The sequence below is a fragment of the Triticum dicoccoides genome, chromosome 6A, assembly GCF_002162155.2.
Source record: "Triticum dicoccoides isolate Atlit2015 ecotype Zavitan chromosome 6A, WEW_v2.0, whole genome shotgun sequence".
NCBI classification, from domain to species: Eukaryota; Viridiplantae; Streptophyta; class Magnoliopsida; order Poales; family Poaceae; genus Triticum; species Triticum dicoccoides.
This window is the reverse complement of record NC_041390.1, coordinates 6,402,878-6,414,595: the sequence shown is the minus strand read 5'-3', so window position 1 is coordinate 6,414,595 and position 11,718 is coordinate 6,402,878. Positions and strand designations below refer to the sequence as shown.

The 11,718-nt window shown below is 43.6% G+C and overlaps 1 pseudogene; it reads right to left on the bottom strand.

Annotated features, from left to right (window-relative positions):
- Positions 1-5,045: 5,045 nt before the first annotated feature.
- Positions 5,046-10,827, bottom strand: LOC119315219 (annotated as a pseudogene).
- Positions 10,828-11,718: the final 891 nt, after the last annotated feature.

Sequence of the window (11,718 nt, the reverse complement as noted above, 5' to 3'; positions counted from 1 at the left end):
CCAACCTAGAAAATTGAGCCATCCCTGAAAAAGGAATTAGGCAAAAATACTTTCATCATAACCCCAAAGTGGGCCTCGTAGACAAGAAAAGCTCACAAAGGGCAATGAACCCCGAAATATGGATAATAGAATTTGGGGAGATATGGTGGAGTTGCATCCGGTAAAACTCTCTAGAAGGCCCCTGAGAAAAGGGTGGATCGGAAAAAGGCCCCAGAGAAGGAAGGGAATGAAGCAAATTCACTCCCACCCATTAGGCGTTGGGTATCGATCATTGACCACCTTCTTGTCTATAGTCACCCGCCCATGGCGGGCAGGTGTAAAATCTGGATCTGGTAAATACCCTTGAGTCACAAGCTTGTTTACCTACATTCGGGTAACCGAGCGTCTCTTCCATTCTCCTTCTAGGGGGCCATTGGGTCACTTTGACGAGCCAGGGGCGTTTGCCATTGCTGAAGCTCTAGAAGCAAGGATGAGAGGACGAGTTGCATTGGGGCAAAGGAAGAAAACCGATAGGGTGGAGAAAAAGTTACCTCCCCTGTCTCCTTATACTTATCATGATGAGGCGGGTTGCGATGGGATGCTTGAGTCCCCAATGGTAGATCACGTGTTCCCCAGGTTTTATGCCTTGTCTGGAGCACAGATTGAGGAAAAGAAATTAAACTACCATTAAAGCTGGATCACCGGGCCCATCATGATTCATTTTCGTGGTTATGATAAGTTGTAGGACCATGAAAATTACTAAAGGTCGTCGAGAGTCCTCAGAGAATAAAACTTTACTTGCAAGGAATCAACTTCGACTGGCCATCCTCGGGCCAAGCTAGGATATATCCTGAAGCAAAGGGTCCTACAAAAGGGCACCTGGATTATCGAAGCATTTCGCTGCTCTGATCCATGTCCGAACACTTAAGACCGACGACCGAGCATAAAAGGAGGACCTCGTATCTGGAAGCCAGCGTGGAAGATAAAACTCGCCTACGAAGCCGAAGACCACAAGACTGAAGTTGTTCCGATGATAGACCAAGTCCTCGGCTTGAAGACCAGTTCAGGCGCTACTGACGGTGTCCTGGATTAGGGGTGCACATCACGTCAACTCGCCGACCATGGGCCAAGCCGAGAACGTGTCCACGACTAAAGAATGGGCCTCATGAGCCTTGGCCCTCGGCATACTCAAGACGGAAACCTCTAAAGCCTTGGCATACACTTCAAGGCGTATTTGAATGATCAACATGTTTATCCCTAGATTGTAACCGACCATGTGTAAACCCTAGATACCCCCGGTGCCAATATAAGCCAAGGGGTTTAGTGTGTAGAGGACACACACAGAGAGAGAGAGAGAAAGAGAGAGAGAGGTAGATACACATTCAAGGCTTAGAGGTTAGAACTCATTCATACCATCCTGAGGTAGATCATCTGTACTTTATACCCCATCCATAATCAATACAATTTAAGTAGGGTTTTACTTTTTAGAGTGTCCAAACCTTGGTAAAACTATGTCCCTTTACTTTTTGTTCACCATCAAGCAAAGATTGCCAGCTCGGGACCTCCTACCCGAGATCTGCCATTTCAGCACCGACACTTCCTTTGAAAAAAAGATTACATTATGTGATCATGGGTACCTACAGGGTCGATGACCAGGAAAGAGACAAGAGACAACTATGATGCAATGTTATTTCACACATATATGAAGTTCATTCAAAGTCATTCTGTTGGCCCCTCATACAAATACATCGAGTTGCGAGGCTATGCCTCAACCCATTACCTTACCGAATTACTCATACATGGCGATTGGATCGAAAGAAGAAATTATTGGACAAGACATAAAGATGAATGCTTTATTGATAATATGTCTTACAATGGTTGCCTGGTCGGAGGCACGATTAAAATTAGGGCAATCTTGGAGGTGGGTTGCTGCAGTGATAGTAATGGTGATGGCGATGGTGTGGCTATGGAGCTGACATGAGAAATGTCGGCGGCTAGGGTTGGAGAATAGCTTCTCGTGCAGACATAAAGGGTTTCGCTGATGCTCCTTCGCGATTCTGGTGCTGGACCCTTATAAAAGTGGTGGGGTTGGATGCCACGGCGCCGCTGGCACCTTCTACAAGCGCTGGTACGTGCGCTCGTACCAGACGTCGTCTTCTGCTCTGTTTGTACTATTGTGCCTCCCATTTAATTCCTCCTTTCTCCATTATTCTTCTTTCCTTATAAATGATGAGTTTTATCCATGTATGGCTTGTTTACCCATGGAAACAACCTAAAGAGTGGATTTCACAGCCTCTTGCATTCATTGGTCATGAGTGGTAATATGGGAGGGAATATCTAATATTTTTTAAGATAAACAGGTTAAAGAATAGTGTGATGAGCATAAAAATAACACTCATCACACGCCTTGTTATCGGACATCATCAACAACAAAGACGCCTAGCGGCCCGTGTCCAAATGGGCAATTGAGCTCCTATCTTTCGGGATCACATACAAACCCGCTAGGCTATCAAAAATCTCACGCAATCACCTTCTTCACCGTCCAGTGGATAGAAGCTCAACAGATACCAAAAAACGTTGACCTCGAGTACTGGTTATTGTACTTTTAAGGCTTCATGATCGTAAATGGACCGGGAGCTGGAGTGGTCCTAATCTACCCTCACGGAGATATAATGAGCTACATCCTGTAAATACACTTTGCCGACTTAAAATATGTTGCCAAATATGAAGACCTTCTACAAGGGTTCCATATCGCGACTTTCATGGAAATTCAACGGCTTATCTGCCACAGCGACTCCGACCTCGTCGTCCAGTAGGTTATGAAAGCATTTGGCACAAAAGAATGCAAAAATGACGGCCTACTACTTAGTGGCTCACCAACTGGAAGAAAAACTCGAGAGCATAATTTGGCGGAAGAGACTCTAGACCAAATGGGCGCGGCTCGCAAACCTATCCTAGACGACAACTTCCTGGAGATACTTCACAAACCATCAACGAAAATCCAGGAGGTCCCAACAAACACCTCAACCTATGGTGGTACGAAGGCCGTGGCAAACACACCTGAAATTGTAGAAGAACACAGCTCGGAGGAAGGTCTCGCAGTCATACCAGCGTGGAATCAACTGCTGCTCACATACCTCATCAATAGGTCACTCCCGTAAGACTGAAATGAAGCACGATGCATACTTTGTAGGTCAAAAGTTTACAAAATCATCCAGGTGAGCTCCACAAGGGAAGACTTACAAGAATCTTCCAGCGGTGAGTATCGAAGGGCGAAGGTCGCCAGCTGTTGCAGGAGATACACGCCGGGGCTTGTGGTAATCAGGTGGCCCCAAGGACGCTAGTCGGCAAGGCTTTTCTCCATGGGTTAACTGGCCTAATTGTTCCCATGACGCCGAGGGCATAGTGCGACGATGATCTAGCTCGCAGCAGCTTGTATAGAAATCCCACATGCCAGCCACAACTCCCAAAACGATCCCTATGACTTGGTCATTCGTCGTCTGGAGGCTCGATATTGTAGGGCCACTCGCTATGCCAGTCTATCTCGACAATAGTATTTCTAAATGCATGCAAAAAAATGCGATGGAAATGTTTACAACAGTAGCTAATAGGTAGACGGGTGATTTTAGGTGGAAGACGATGGAGGGAGGTATCCATGGTCGGGGGACATTTCATTGATGAGGTGGTTATCAAATGTCTCGTAGATCATACAGTTGTGTGTTCACCATGGGGGCGAGCAGGGGAAGCCACCTCAGGTCTCCGGTGACGGAGCAGGGTAGTTCATGCCAGTGCCATACCCAAGGCGACCAACAGTGTAACATGGTCGAGCTCCAGGTCGACATGTTCTGTTCCCGCAGAACTAGCACGGCCGGTTGTACCGCCACTGTGGAGGTTGCTAAAATTAGGAGTAAAGCTGTGGGATAAATTACATGACAAGTAAATAAATAAGAATAATAACAATGGATCGCATAACGAAGAACACAATTTTGTTCTGTCCAACATTATCGGTTTATCTCAGTTCACAATAAAAAAATCACATCCAAGGCAAAAGAATCAGATTATACAGGTACTGAAGCTGATCAGCATTTATACAGGAGCAAAATTGAGATTTTTTTTCTTCTTCTTGGTTCTATGTGTGCCTTCCTCTAATTTCACTTTGCTCCTGTGAGCTCCTCCATGCCTTCAGACCTACAATTATTTTCAAAAACTTATCAAAGTGCAATAAAGATAAGAACATTCTGAGTTGGCACTCGAGGACCATTCTAAGGTCCTATGTAAAATCCCATTTGTGCATGTGCCATTAATTCGGGTGTGTTCTACAGTAGCACACTAGTGCTAGCATCATTATGAGAAAGAGGCAATGTTAGAGAAGACAGGCACAAGGAAAAGGTAATGACAGTACATAACCCAAAGTATTAGTCTAGGCGAATAAATGTTCAACTTTGGCAAGAACCTTAATTATTCTATCCCTTTATCAAATATTTTCCTGCATTTTATACTGGAAGGCTGTAATATAATAGGTAGCTTCAGCCAGTTTTTGCAAAAGAATGCTTATTACTTGGGAGAGCACAGATCGAACCATGATACATTTCTAGTCTCAGTGTTTTCTTCCTTGTAGCATGGACACGTGTTCTATGAGTAGATACATAATCCCAAGTGAGGAGAACATATAGTGAATACGCGGTCACATAATATTTTACTTGTTTCGAACATCGTGATGTGAACCATATGATAAGGTACCCTAAGATGCTTTGCCTTTAACATGTCTGACGGTGAGCACGAAAACATGTCTGATGGTGAGCACAGTGAAACTTTTACAGTATACGTTAAATACTCATATTCCCGTAAGCCGTGAAGTAATATCTAAACTAATCAGAAATGATGATCTTCACAAAGACATGAGCTGCAACTGAATATTATTCAATGCAAAGTACGTACAACAGATAAAATGTATGCAGCCACACGCTAAAAGTTTTTGTATCATTATTTTACAAAATTTAGTTCTCAAATGTCGTAAGGAAATAATAGTGCTCGCATATTTATTTTAGTACTACCGCGACAAAAATTTAAGTTCTCGCAAATTTTAGAAAGACAATGAAATAGAAAAATGCAGGCATGCTAATACTGAGAATAGTACATACCTTCTCACTCAGAAATTTGTTAAATTCATCCATATTTATCCCGTGCATCATCTCATCTGTTCCTAGTCCACCTGCACCTGATATGCCGGCTGTTTCAACAGTAGTACTATCCTTGCTGAAAAACTCACTGCCGAGGCCTTGAAGCTGCATTGCACCGGTCTGACCAGCAGCACCATCTCCTGAAATTTCTTGGGTCATCTCCACAGTTGCAGAATTCGTTATTCCTAGTGTAATGGCCATGGTTACAGCATTCTTCATTCCATGGGCCATGTCCGTGGTTGCGGTGTTTTGCATCTCCTCGCTCTCACCAAGGTAGCTTCTGAGGAGGTCTTCACCATCATCTAGAGGTGGAGTCAACATCCTTATCCCTCCAATGCTACAATCATAGATGAGTGGATATAACTGTGGTAGAAGCTCCTGTTGCCTTATATGGTTTTGATTATCCATGGCAAGCATCGTATTGCTTGGAAATAAATTCAAAGTGGGCATTGGCTGCTGTGCTGTTCGTGCAAGATTGGACGGTTGTGATGCACTAACCATGCTTCCATTTGTTAGAACTCCAGCATGAGCACCATTACCATTAGTATAACCGTGACCATTATTAGTATTAGATGCTGGTTCCCTAAGAGCACCTCCACAAAGACTAGTCGTGCTGCCGTCATTTCCATGAAAACCATAACCAACTGGTGTTGCAATATTACTTAGCTGACTTGTTTGGTTAAGATTTATAGCTCCCTCAGATCCTCTATTGAACTCGAAAGTTCCCTCACTATATTGAGATTTCGGATAGTCATTCAAAGAATTGTTATAGTGTGTTGGGATTGTGGGCATGGTTGAAAGCCAATCAGTTGAGCAGTCACCTTTGTTTTTCTGAAATTTCAAATATAGTGAAAACATTAATAAAGTATATGTATGGTAGTGGGGGTGGTGGTATAATTTCTCATAATTTCATGATCATATAGATGAAGCTAGGTTTCAGATTGAAGGAACATCAACTTGAAACGTACCTGCAGATGGATGCTGTCTTGATCTGTAGTTGCATTTTCACTATTGTCCTCCGTAATAAGTTCTCTCATATTTCTCAGAGTATAGTCTGCATTGTCGAAAGCAAATTATGCCAAGAGAGCCGAGCTTAGAAATTTGGAATAATCAATAGCACCAATACATGTGATTTGCTTATTTCATCCTAACATTCATAATTATTCGTAAACATGCGCCTTGACTGACATCCATGCCAATTATAATAAAAACATCACAACATTCTGAAGTGGGCAAAGAATAAGATAAAACATGCAAGGGCAATAGGTATATATTATTTTAAAGGCATGCATCGAACTTTGTTCTACTAAAAATAAATATTACAATCATAGCAAAACGTTAGTGTTCATATTGTCACAGTATCATTTTGACTATACTGTGGTTACATGATATAGTGAGTTAGAGACAAATGTTGAATAAGGAAAAACACCAGATCCATCATATAGGGTGGTGCCCTCAATGTGCTATGAATGATGAAGATGCCTTCTAGGCCTTGGGTATATGACCCCATCACCTATACACTTTGGAAGGTTTTCGAAAGGGGTCAAGCAATTCATATAAATAAACAAGACATCGACTAACAAAAAACATACAAGTCTAAGATACCACACATTACAAACTAGTAGTAATCTAATTGTGCTTATCCAACCAAGCTCGAACATATATTCAAACCTAATGCCTCAAAGTGGTGATATGCATCTCGTGCACTGTATGTCATTGGTTCCTCCATGTCCTCCACAACAATTTTCATCTCGCATTGCTTCCACAAAGAGTGCACTCGCAGAGAAAGACATGTGACCTATTTGTGCTATATCAAGTATATGTCTCAACTAAATGAGACCAAAATAAATACTCATTTCATAATATATTTTGAATATCAACTACTAGATATTCACCTAATGTGTAGATCAATTGCCTCCGTCCATGGTATGCATCATCTTATATATGAGGAAACTCCACATTGCAACCCTCTACATGCCACTCAATTTAGGATTCAACACTCAACTCCAAAACCGGTTCATGCACACCCTTTGCTTGCCAATTGTTTGACGAATCATCTCCCTGTTCGGTGGTCACTTGTTTTGATTGGGTTGTGCACTGACTTAGCGTTTTGCAACTATTTACATGTGGAACACACCCAACAATAGCTTATCCTCGAGCCCCATCAGCCTCCCTGCTCCCGTGATCACTAGTAGGTGCATGAAGATCTACACGAATCCGAGGTGAAGATGCACGATGCCACAGATGCTCATGTTCTTCCCCACCAAGGGGAAGAACACATGTGTTCACCAACAAGAACACGACCAGTTTGATGCAGGGGACATTGCCGCCCTATATTATCAGCAGGGTCATCATGTGCTTGCTTGCCCTGCATATATCACAAATAACAAGGACATCACCGCCACGATCACCAGGACCCGCCGCCTATGTTGTCGGCAACCTGACTGGGTTCACCATTGACTCTCTCTTTGGTTTGCGTGGGCAGCCGGAGTGGGTGGATAAAACTGGGGAAGAATGAACGTTCGGTTCCACCATTGAATGAAACTGCATATCCAACAAGGGAACAAGCAATGGGCATGTATATTGTCCAGATCCAAGGAGGAAGGAGAGGAGGAGGATATCAGCAAAGCAGAGAACATGGCGGAGGACTGCGCAGAAGAGGAGCAGAAGGACAATGAGAGAGAGAGAGAGAGAGAGAGAGAGAGAGAGAGAGAGAGAGAGAGAGCAGGTACTCCATCACAATATGGTAGGCGGGGCATTGGAGTTGAGGGTTGAATCCTAAACCGAGTGGTAGGTTGAGAGTCATAACTTGGACTTTTCATATATTCGTCATCCAGGGTGAACTCGCTAACATCAATATGCATGCTCGCATGTAGTAAATGTGTATGCGGGTAGAACAAGTAGAAATAAATTATGTATGACACGATTACCATATATATGCCAACATGGAGGTATTTGAATAATACATTTTAATTAAAGTCACATACCTTTTGTTTCATTGAGTCGGTTGGTGGCTCTGTGGAATAGTGCATGCTTATGTGCACTCCAGTGGAACTTGATCCCATTGGTGATCCTGCCCTCATAGCCCCCCTCATTGGAGTCGTCCAGTTCTATTGGTCTTTTCCCTGATTTGTCATCCCGATGGACAATGTGGTTGCTGTGAGAATCGGTGTTCATGGGGACAGCGGTAGGGGCGGTGTTGAGCCTCCGCGGGTTGACATGATGACAGATGTTGCGCATAACATCATCATGCAGGGGCTTGGTCAGGAAGTCACATGCACCTTCAATGAACCCCCTCCTCACCGTCTCTGTGGTCGCGTCGCCAGAGAACACTGTACAACAAATGCAAGTCTATTAGTACATATGTACAAACATGCGAGATTGATGAATATATGTGTGACCAGCGCTTTTCATTGTACCCGTATATTAAGTACCAATAATCCCACACCTAGGTAAACTTACAAAATGTTTTACATAATCCTTCTCACTAATTTTCTCTCCCCTGAATTTCGCGCGCGGGGGCCCGTTAAACATGCAAAATATATTATGTACATCTAGCATTGCTCATTAAGTACAATAGTAACTTCTCCCTCGCTAAAAAAAGTAGTAATTGCTGGGAGCAATCCTACATCTACAGATGACTGCTGCAGAATTATTTTACAGGCTGTGTCAAGTATCAATTATACATCATTAGAGAGGGAAGGGACCTCTCTGAAATTCAGGGGAGGTTAGTCCCTACGCAAAACTTCTGTAGGATTCGGATTTTCGCGCCCAATATGATCATCATTAAGGGCAAACACGTCATCATCAAGTCGATAGCTATCATCTTTCCTGCATCTTTGTCTTTTGGGACATCTAGTTTAGTCGTGTGCAGCAAGGCTTGACTCCAGCACTCATCTGCCATCAAAGATGGAAAGGTGAAAATTACCACAACACTCATCCTGCTTGCATGGATGGCAACAGGAAGAGGTACGCAACAAAAAACCGGGATGCTCGCCAACGAGAACCTGGTAACTGCAGTGCAGCCGTTACTGCTGGCAAAAAAACAAAATGACTACAGCTGTTACTGCTGGAACTACGTTGGAGCCGACTCGTACGTATCACGGCACCTTCAAGAACACCACTAACACTGAGTACATGCCTCGTTGGTTCTAGACTCTAAACTCCGTATGTACGTGCAGAACTTTCATGGCTTCCTCCCCTTAGGCCCAATCCTAATCTTCCACATATGTCTGCCAGTTAAACACTCAAAATATATTTACGTACGTCTAGCATTGCACATTAAGTACATTAGTAACTTCTCCCACACTAAAATAAAGTAGTAACTGCTGGGAGCAATCCTAAATCTACGGATGACTTCTGCAGAATTTATTTTACAGGCTGTGTCAAGTAGAGGGAGGGGACCTCTCTGAAATTGTGGGAGGTTAGTCCCTAGGCAAAGCTTCCATAGGATTAGGATTTTCGCGCCCAATAGGATCGAGGCAATGCCAAAATTACAAGGGCAATCACGTCATATCATCATCCAATAATCCTAGACGCACGGAGCAATACAGGGTTTTCTTTTTTGAACCGAATACAGGGTTTTCTGAGTGCCTTTTCCAGCTTGCCTTCCATGCAAGCAGGATGAGTGCTGTGGTAATTTGCACTTTTCTCTTTCACAGCAGAAGAGTGCTGTGGTCCGTTGCCCCCATCACCTACGTGCACACTCGCAGAGTCACCTTACTGCACAGGGACACGGCTAAACTAGTACGTCCCGAAAGAGAAAGATGCAGGAAGAAAGATGATAACTATCGACTTGATGATGACGCAGTGACTATATAGGGAGCAAAATGAGTGAATCTACACTCTAAAATATGTCTATATACATCTGTATGTGGTAGTCCATTTGAAATCTCTAAAAAGACAAAGATTTAGGAACGAAGGGAATAGTAGTTTAGCCGTGTCCGTGTGCAGTAAGGCTTGACTCTGCGAGCGTGCACGTAGGTGACGGGGGCAACGGACCACAACACTCTTCTGCTGTGTAGAAGTTGATACGGGAAGCGGCCGGCTGGGTACTCACTACTCAGCTCGGCAGAGGTCAATTCTAACCCGGAGGTTCGCCAAGCAAGCTGGTAACTGCTGCCGTTACTGCTGGCCAAAAACAAAAGAAGAAAAACTACAGCCGTTACTGGTGGAACTACGTCGGAGCCAACTCAGAACATGCCTGTATCCATTCAAACTCTAAACTCCCTCTGTCTATGGATTGATCGATCTATTCTGTATGTTACGTGCAGAACTATCATCAGGTGAATACATGTGGAGGACTTACATATGACAGGGTAATGATCCCTGGCCTGCTGGAGGAGGGTGAAGCCATCGATTCCGTCCCCCCGGATGTGCGCCACCGTCAAGACGAGGTCAATCCCGTCCGGGTTCTCCTGTACCTCTCGCAGTGCTTCGGCCGGCGAGGCTTTCGTAGTCACTGCACGCACCAACAATGTGAGGTCGCCGGTATAGATATTGCAAGACCAGAAAAATGAAACTGCAGCGATGACAAAGCGGACGACGTACCTTGGTAGCCGCACCGCCTCAGTGTTTGGGTCATGGTCTCGAGGTGGATGGGGTCTTCATCCACAACGAGGACCCTAATCCCCTCGCCGGCGCCGGAGCCCAAGGCGGCGTTGTCCATCTCCGCTGCCGGTGTCACACTCGGTACCAAAGCCTCAGTTTTGCTTGTCCGTAATGAGTGGAGGGCATTCAGTAACTGGTGACTAGCTACCTTGCTTTTATATACTATACTCCATACGTTACTTCTCTGATGAGGGTAAACCGGGTGGATGCAGCTAGGGCAGGCAGGACCTTTTGTGGTCCCGGTCACACGCGCACCACATTGTTATCTTTAAATCTTTTACTAGCAAAAGTGCCCATGCGTTGCAACGGGTGAAAAAAATCAATTCCTTTTTATGTCCTAGCTCAATAAATTGATTTAAAACAATGCTTAACATTGAATAATTCATGTTATAATAAGGTTCTGAAGCAGAGCATCTCCACACTTCCACCGGAAGCCTGCCAAGGAGGGTCTCTTGTTTGTTTTTCTTCCCCATGAAAAGGTGCAAATGAAACATACAACTACTTGCAGTCACGAATCCTCATGGTGCTAATAATATTTCTACTTCTACACAGTAAAATCATTGTATTTCTTCAACATGAAACTACATAATAATATTTCTATTTCTACTTCTATATAGTAAGAAAATAACTGCATTTCTTCTACATAGTAATATTTCAAAAAGCATTACTTGTAAGGGCGTTTGCAGAAAAATATTGTGTCCCCCACAGACTCAATGTCCTCTGGGTTGAATAATTCAATCAACAGATCAGTTCATAGAGATGTAAGCATAAAATATTTATTTTGTGCAGGATACATAAATTGTGAAGTCCTTATTATAAACAAAATACCAAGTGAACCTTTGGCATATTTTATGAGAAGTAGGCTCCAGCCAAAAGCTGAAGCAACGTACTGTTGCTGCAAGTCATTACTAAATATCCGTCAACAAAACAAAGCATCAAGCATCTTCTG